Source organism: Atractosteus spatula (assembly GCF_055471065.1).
Source record: "Atractosteus spatula isolate fAtrSpa1 chromosome 16 unlocalized genomic scaffold, fAtrSpa1.hap1 SUPER_16_unloc_1, whole genome shotgun sequence".
Classification (NCBI taxonomy): domain Eukaryota; kingdom Metazoa; phylum Chordata; class Actinopteri; order Semionotiformes; family Lepisosteidae; genus Atractosteus; species Atractosteus spatula.
This window is the reverse complement of record NW_028296631.1, coordinates 2,146,369-2,154,484: the sequence shown is the minus strand read 5'-3', so window position 1 is coordinate 2,154,484 and position 8,116 is coordinate 2,146,369. Positions and strand designations below refer to the sequence as shown.

Below are 8,116 nucleotides of genomic sequence, written 5' to 3'. Positions count from 1 at the left end.
ATGTCCCTCTCACAAACTGCTGAATGAATAAAATAATTTTATTGAAAACGCGTTTGCGATTGTCTGGTATTTAATTTGGTCCCTTTTAACTGTTTTTCGATCTACTGTATTGCTTTGAGATGCCACTTTTAAAGGCGATATGTAAAATAAAGTTTTTTATTATTGTTATAGAGAAACATGATCAGATTTTCCCTGGTTCAGAAAACAGTTCTAAAGTGCTACACATAACTTTCTTAATTCGATGTATTTAAAGCAGTGAACTGCTGTAGGTGTCACATAACATTCAGAAATACAATCACGTATTTGACAAATAAAAACGATTATAATCTAATCCTTCCACATTTGATCCCAAAATCCCAAGAAATATAAATCTTGACGGGTAGAAAGCTATGCTGAAAGTTTATTAAGATACTTAGAAGACAAAGATACTGTATCAATTTATGTTGCATTAGCCTGATTATGATTAAAAAACACATATAATTAAACACGCGTTTGCGATTTAAATCAGAACACGATTTAAATCAATATAAATGTTTATATTGTAACGCATACTGTCCAGCCTCCATTTCTCTATAAAAATTTACTCTGTTGCACACACACACACAATAGAAGCAGGAGCCACTGTCAGGAGGGAAGATATGTTCAAAATATCGCAAATATCGATCATGTTGCGATATTTTGAAATATAAAAGTCAATTGATTGTCCATAATATCGCTATTCTATTTTTTCGAAGAAATGTTTGTTAAAAGAAGAGTCTAGCACCAGCTGGATTCGAACACACAACCTGCCAGCTGGTAGTCACGCACCTAGACCAGTCGGCTACAAGACAGCACACATGAACAGGCAGGCGAAACAGCCCTACACAGCCCTGTCGCAGCACACGAATACCGTTATTAAATTCTTTAGATACGCGATTCCATATTATATTAGCAGAAAAGCTTAAAACTACCACTTTTTCACACGCTATTTCACATGCTAGTTAAATACTTCGATGCTTAAAATCGTTAGGGAGAAATGGAATACTGGTGTGTATTTTTTTCTTTAAAGTACCAAGACCAGCTATATACTGTATGTTTATGTTCCAAAATTAATATCATTTATGGCCTTCACACGCGTTACAGTATGCTCCTATTCTTTTTATGCTCAGCTACTAAGATTTCCCTTCAGTGGTAAAATTCAATATCTACAACGGGCACAGCAAAGACGTTTACTGTACTGTAAGTCTTTCTACGACAGACCAACGGACCACGAGTGCCCCTGTTGGTCAACCAATCACGTACTGCGGTGCCACGCGTCATCTTGCGTCACACTGAGCGACGCCACCTGCGGTACGTGTCTGTAACGCGCACTTTGAATGGCTGCATCTGTATAAGGAGGATAAGGATTTTGAAGTTGACTCGAAATCTGATAGGTAACCAGTGCAAGGACTTGAAAACAGGTGTAATGCATCCCTGATAGGATTCTTGCTGTCATATTCTGAACATATTGAAGATTGCTCAGTGTGGATTTAATTTCCCCAGTGAACAGGATGTGCATTTATTAATTCTAGAAAAAAAGCCTTTCTTGATTTCTCTAGTTCCCTTTAAAATAAACTATTATTCCACAATGCAGAGTATTACATGGCCAGTATTTACACATGATATTTGTGATTTAAAGAAATTAACACAAGCAGCTTTTGGAGATTTAAGTGTTGGCTGAGTTATTGCAGGATAAAAGACTAGAGATGTTGGCAAGAAGAAGATAATTTGGGGAAAGCTGAGGAATACACTTATAACAAGAACACTTCCTAATGGGGTTAGGCATACTTTTAATGAAGATGATGAAGTTAACAGACTATATGTTTACATAGATACTGAAATAAGGATTGTATTTTAGATTATGTGTAGTTGCTGGCATTGAACTGTGTGTTGGATGCACATGAATTGAAGGAGTGGGCAAACATAGCTGATGCGGATCCACAGAGCCAGCATATTAAGATGTTTATAATTAGAGGCAATTTGTTTAAATAACTAGGTATGGATACTGATGTGCAAGAGAGGTGGAAAGGCTGTTTCCTTAAGCCAGCACTATAAAATATTTTATTCTCAGTGAGATGCTGCCATTTCATCGTGGGTTTCTAACACTGTGTATAGTTCCATCCACACAGTGCCTTTACTTCCATCCATTTCTAATCTCTTTATCCAGTACAGAGGATTTGGAGCCTATCCCAGTAAGCAACGGACACAAGGCAGAATACACCCTGGACATAGCGCCAGTCCATCACAGGACAGACAGACACAAACACACACACACCAGGGCCAGTTTTCCCATAAACCAATTAACTTACCAGTATGTTTTGGAGTGCGAGAGGGAGTCATATCACACATATGGAGAAAAACCATGTAACCCAGAGAGAACATGTAAAAACCCCACACACACAGGATGGCAGGAATTGAACCTAGGACCCCAGTGCTGCAAGATAGCAATGCTAACCACTTCGCCACCATTATAAAGGAATGGATATCTTAGTTATCTTTCTAGTTCACAGGTTTGCATGCATGATTTAATTTTGAAAGCCACTGAGACATCAGGTACTACTGTTGTATTTATGAAAAAGAAACAAAACAAAAAACATACTAACAACTGTGCCATCCTACTCCTTAGTTAATACATTTTATTATTCATAAACAGTTAACATTGTTAGCAAAATATTTTGAATTATATTTAACCCTATTTTTTCTTTAGTTTTGTATTTAACTTATTATATGATAGTCAGACTTAATGTATATTTGAACAATGAAATTATATTTTTACAAGATGCGGGGGAAAGTGCAACAGCTTATTACAGTGCTAAATTTAATATTATTGATTGCTAATAGTTTATGCTAACACCTAACTTTCTTAATTAGATGTATTTAAAACAGTGAACTAAGTGTAACATACTATTCAGAAATACAATCGAAAATAGTTTTGTGGTCTTTGTATGGATGAAACGTTTCTAAAATGTATAACGTAACAAAATTAAAGACGATTAAAATCTGCAATCTTTCCACTTGTAATGTCATTACACAGAACAACACGTTTCTGGTTTGTTTTAATTAGTATTAGTTAGTAGTTAGTAGTTTTAATTTAATTAGTATTGCAATTCGCACTGATTCCCTTGCGAAGATATGGACTTAAGAATATTCGTGCCTGGTCAAAAAATGGCATTAAGCACTTAAAATTAATATGGTTAATAATAGTAAACTGTAACATGCTGTAACAAGATCGGTTAAACTGCGAAGAAAATGCTTTCAGAGAAAATGTTTCAGGTGTGAAGAACATAGATCTCCAATGCAATTTCAACCAAACCTGTTCCCACACACCCTGCCCCCACTACCATTAGAATATACACAAAGCACTGAAATCTTTCGAGCTAATGATCAGGTGACCCGAGAGAGAGCGAGAGAAACACCAAGGGGTGCGGAACCAGGGAACTATTTACATGGAAAACGGGCGATCTCCCCAGACTGTCCGCCCATTTCACTGTTACCTGGATACCTCTTTATTTAGAACTCACTAACACTAATTTTTAGTTTAGAAGGATTCAAGTAGGGTTTTAGATGAAAGGCAGCGACCTTAATCAAGCCCAAATCATAATTGAACCCATTCAGAGCCTACATTACATTTTAGCGTTTCATTCTGAGCAGAAGACCCTCACACCTGAAGAAGGCTTGCGTTTTCTCTCTTCTCTTTTAAGCATGTGTACAATGTGTAATACAATTACAATGTGTAATTACAATGCGAATCGTATGAGGGTGGGGGGGAGGTGTCTTTCGCTGGAAATCTCGCCTGCTTCTACTTTACGAGCACAACCCCCTCTCTGCCGGAGTGCTGGCTGTGACGAATTAAACCGGTTTCACAGGTTTCAATCACAGACCATGTGACATGGGAGTCAGGAAACTAACACACAGCGCCACCGGATTTGATAACACTATAAAAACGCTATAAAATAATGTGACTAGGCACAGAACAAGTTTACAGCACAGTACAATAATAAATGCTGACCATGACTTTAGAAGCATAAATTGCCTTACACTCAATTTAAACACAAGCTGTCTTTAGCCCTCTAAGCTGGTTCATACAGAAATGTAGAGATCCAGGCTCAGAACACACAGCTTCATTAGCGAATACATATGCAGGACAACTAGAGAAGACGTTTTGCAGAGGATGGATTTTTAGAAACATCCCATCAGTGACATCACTGAAGTCAACTCCTAGGTACTGTAACTGTCGTGTGGATAGTTTCACAAGAATCAGACAAAGGTTTAAGCATCGCTTGTTCTAGATAAAACTGCAAAAAAAACAACAACAACCCATAATGTACTTCTTTGCGGCTCTGTTTGCCCAAATCATATATTCACAACGTGAAATCTAGAAAATAATATTACGTAACCAAAATCCGCAATATGGAAACAGAACCTGTGTAATTGTTGATAGATGATGTACTCGTAACATTTTTTCAAGACGAACTACAACATTTAAAAAATGACTTGTATGTACTTGATATCTCTAATCAATCTACGGGTCATAGCACAAAACGAAACTAAAACGCATACCGTTTCGCGCTTCTTATTAGTTGCTCAAAAGTAATTTGACCGTATGAAATGCATAATATGAACCAAGAAACATGTACGTGAGCAGTACTTAAGCACTGTAGTATCGGTGTTAAGACATACCTCTCAGTCTCCTCCTCTCTTGCCAAAACACGTTGCTTTCTTGCTGTGGTGAGATTGGTGGTAATGCAAAGACGCCACATACTGCCGACAGACGAGAGTGTTGCGGGAGAAGAGAGAAGTGATGGAAGATTGAAGAGTGTCCTAGGTGGAGCCAAGATGAAGTGTCACAATTGCATAGGGGAGGATTTCAAATATTTAAGATGGTAAAAATAACCGGAAGTGATCCCCCAGTCCGGCGCAGTCTGACGTACTTCTGTCATATAAAGTGAAACTAGATGTCGAACTGGAGCCTCACCATTTGCATAAGTGAGGCTCCAGTTATACATCTAGTTTCACTTTAAATGACAAAACTGAAGAGACTTAAAAGAGCTGGAGAGGATTTCTTACAACTTTTGAGCCGGCACAGTTTTCGAAAACGTTTTCTTCACGCTGCACTATTCAACACAGACAGCCAAGAGTCTCTAAAACAAAACGAATTGACAGATAGGAGAAAAGTCCCACTCGTCCTTAAGTTCCCAAAATCCAGCACTGAGCGTAAACAAAGTGTTCAAGTAGCGTGGGAATGCTACCCCTATTCCTAGCTGGAGTTTGAGCGTCTGGTTCAGAGTTTGCTCAAGAGTTTACCTTTCACAGATGCGCAAAGATGAATGTTGAGGGTGCACGCTTCAAGGCGCCTTACAGTGCAGGGAGTGATTAGAGACGATTCGTGACGTGTGCTCGTTCCCATATACCGTACGCCCCGGGTTGCAGTGCTAGGATGACGTCCAATACCGCTTCGGCACGTAACGGCATTATATTCAAGTGCAGGACATGAGGGTTTTATTTTGTTCGTTTTGTTCTGCTCTGCTTTGCTTTGTTTTGCTTTCCATGGCATTTGTAAGAGCGTCAATAAAAAGGCGATTCCTGCGTCTAACACGAATGTAAGAGCTATTTCAAGTGCGGCTTCTAAAATGCTTGTAGACATTTGTCTGTTGTTGATTGTTTTTTTGTGTCTAACAAAGTGCCATTTTCCTGTCCAGACGGGGAGACTTTATCATTCCCACATGAAGCAACCCTTAAGTCCTCTGAGGCGTGTCTGTCTGCAAGGTTTGTATTTTGGAAAGGTTTTTTTTTTTAACGGAGAACGACTTTGAAAAAGATTTCCGCCGGCGTCTCGCGATCCGTGTGAGATTGTAGCAAGAACATGGTGCGGCTTCTTAAATGCTTGTGGACATTTGTCTGTTGTTGATTGTTTCTTTGTGTCTAACAAAGTGCCATTTTCCTGTCCGGACGGGGAGACTTTATCATTCCCACATGAAGCCACCCTTAAGTCCTCTGAGGCGTGTCTGTCTGCAAGGCTTGTATTTTGAAAAGGTTTTTTTTTTAATGGAGAACGACTTTGAAAAAGGTTTCCGCCGGCGCCTCGCGATCCATGTGAGATTGTAGCAAGAACGCAGCAACGGCGACGCTTGCTGTAGTCGTGGCCGAGTGGTTAAGGCGATGGACTAGAAATCCATTGGGGTCTCCCCGCGCAGGTTCGAATCCTGCCGACTACGGTGTCCTCCTCACGTCGTTGTGTGCCGGCGCAAGCAAGGAAAAGTGCCTTTATGCTTTTCCTGGTGGTTTTAAAACGCGAGATCGCTTGTACCCGCTGCCTTGGAAAGAAATGTCTACATGTTTACTTGCACATTGTCTATTGTTTGTTTGTACATTGTCTTGATGCACTGTTTGCACTTTGTCTTGTTTTTTACACTTGTTTTACAATCGAGAGACCTTCTGTAAGTAAGAATTCCATTGTACCAGTACCGGTTACATATGGCAATAAAGTTCAAGTTCAAATGCTTCAGCGTCCGCAAACTGCATTTTGCAGCTGGAAGCAGATGGCGACGCTTTTTGCGGTCGCGTGTCTTGTGCCCCATTTCCGGCCTTTAACATCGAATCAATAAAGCTGTTAGAACCGACACCATAGGTGCTTTTCTTACAACTTTCGATCTGACTCAGTTTCGGAATGCAATTCCTGAACACTGCGAGAGACAACCTACAGATGCAGCCATTCAAAATGAGCGGTAAAAACCCGTGGTACAGTAACCAACCCGCAGGGCACCGTAGGGCACCGCGGTAAGTGATTGGTTGGCCAAAATGACCGACAGGGGCACTCGTGGTGCATTGGTTAGTAGTGAAAAGATTTAATCATCTAATATCTTTACTGTGCACATTTCAATCCGCTTAGTTTTGAATATTTATATGGAATTTTACCACTAAAGGGAAATTTTAGTAGCTGAGCATAAAAAGAAGAGGAGCATAACGCATCTGAAGGTCATAAACGATATTAATTTAGGAACATAAACATTACTGTATGTACATAAACTGTACTGTGTATGGCTGGTCTTGATAGTTTAAAGAAAAAATTCACACCAGTCTTCCATTTCTCCCTAAACATTTTAAGCATGAAAGTTTTATGAAACGGTACCCAAATATGTGATTGCTGTATAGAATGAATTTTAATTTTTAAAAATTATTTAACACGAAAATTAAGCTGTTTACATCTTCCGCCTGAGAACAGTCACCCGTTGCTACCCAACGCAGAAACACAGCCACTAACTAGCAAAGAGAGGACATTAGCTAGCCAATATGATAAAGAAATAAATGATTATTTTGTTTATTTCTTTTGCACATTTATTTGAACATTTCCATCGATTGTACAAGCACTTGGAAACTGTCCAATCCCTAGTTCATCAAGCATTTACCGGTCTGGTGCCGGTCTGTGTCTTCTAGGATATAATGCCAGCGAACTCTTGTTTTTATGTCCACTATAACTACGCTGGGCAAACGTTCCGAGGTCAAATTCTTCCAGCACGGGGGTACCTTTAAAGCGGAGACGACGGCACCGAAATTTTTTGGCGCGCCTTCTCTTTAAAGCCCTGGCCAAATATGAAGACAGTACGTACAGTTATAATTCAAACGGAATTAAAAACTACACATCCCAGTTACCATGGTGGTGCATGTAATCATTGCGTTTAACCAACGAAACAGGGCGAAAAATCAGTCACATGACTTTGGGGCAGAGTTTCGAAAGCTTAACCTATCAGCAACAAAGCGAAATTTACACGATAGGCTACCTCAAACTGTCAGTTACACGACTGTGTATGTCGCTTAAGCCACTCCTATTTGGCATTTTAGTTATGGAGGCGAGAAGACGCCCCCCCTCTGGGTGTCTGATTTGCCGCCATCTTTAACTGTTCGGTGTCCGAATCGGAGTAGCTACGCGTACGAAATAAAGTTAATCCCAACTACAAAACATATATTTTTGTGGTAAGAGGGCGCAAAACATCAGTATTTACTGCTATTAATTACTGTACGATTTATAGTTGAAATCTGAGCCTAGATATAAAGTTAGATATAAAGTTAAAATCTCGACAAAGCAATGTAGGAAATACAG

General features: G+C 39.5%; 1 non-coding gene across 1 annotated transcript; it reads left to right on the top strand.

Moving 5' to 3' along the window:
* The first annotated feature begins 6,151 nt into the window (after window positions 1-6,151).
* Window positions 6,152-6,233, top strand: trnas-aga (transfer RNA serine (anticodon AGA)). The gene has a single exon. It is a non-coding gene; the product is annotated as a tRNA-Ser (tRNA).
* The last annotated feature ends 1,883 nt before the right edge of the window (window positions 6,234-8,116 follow it).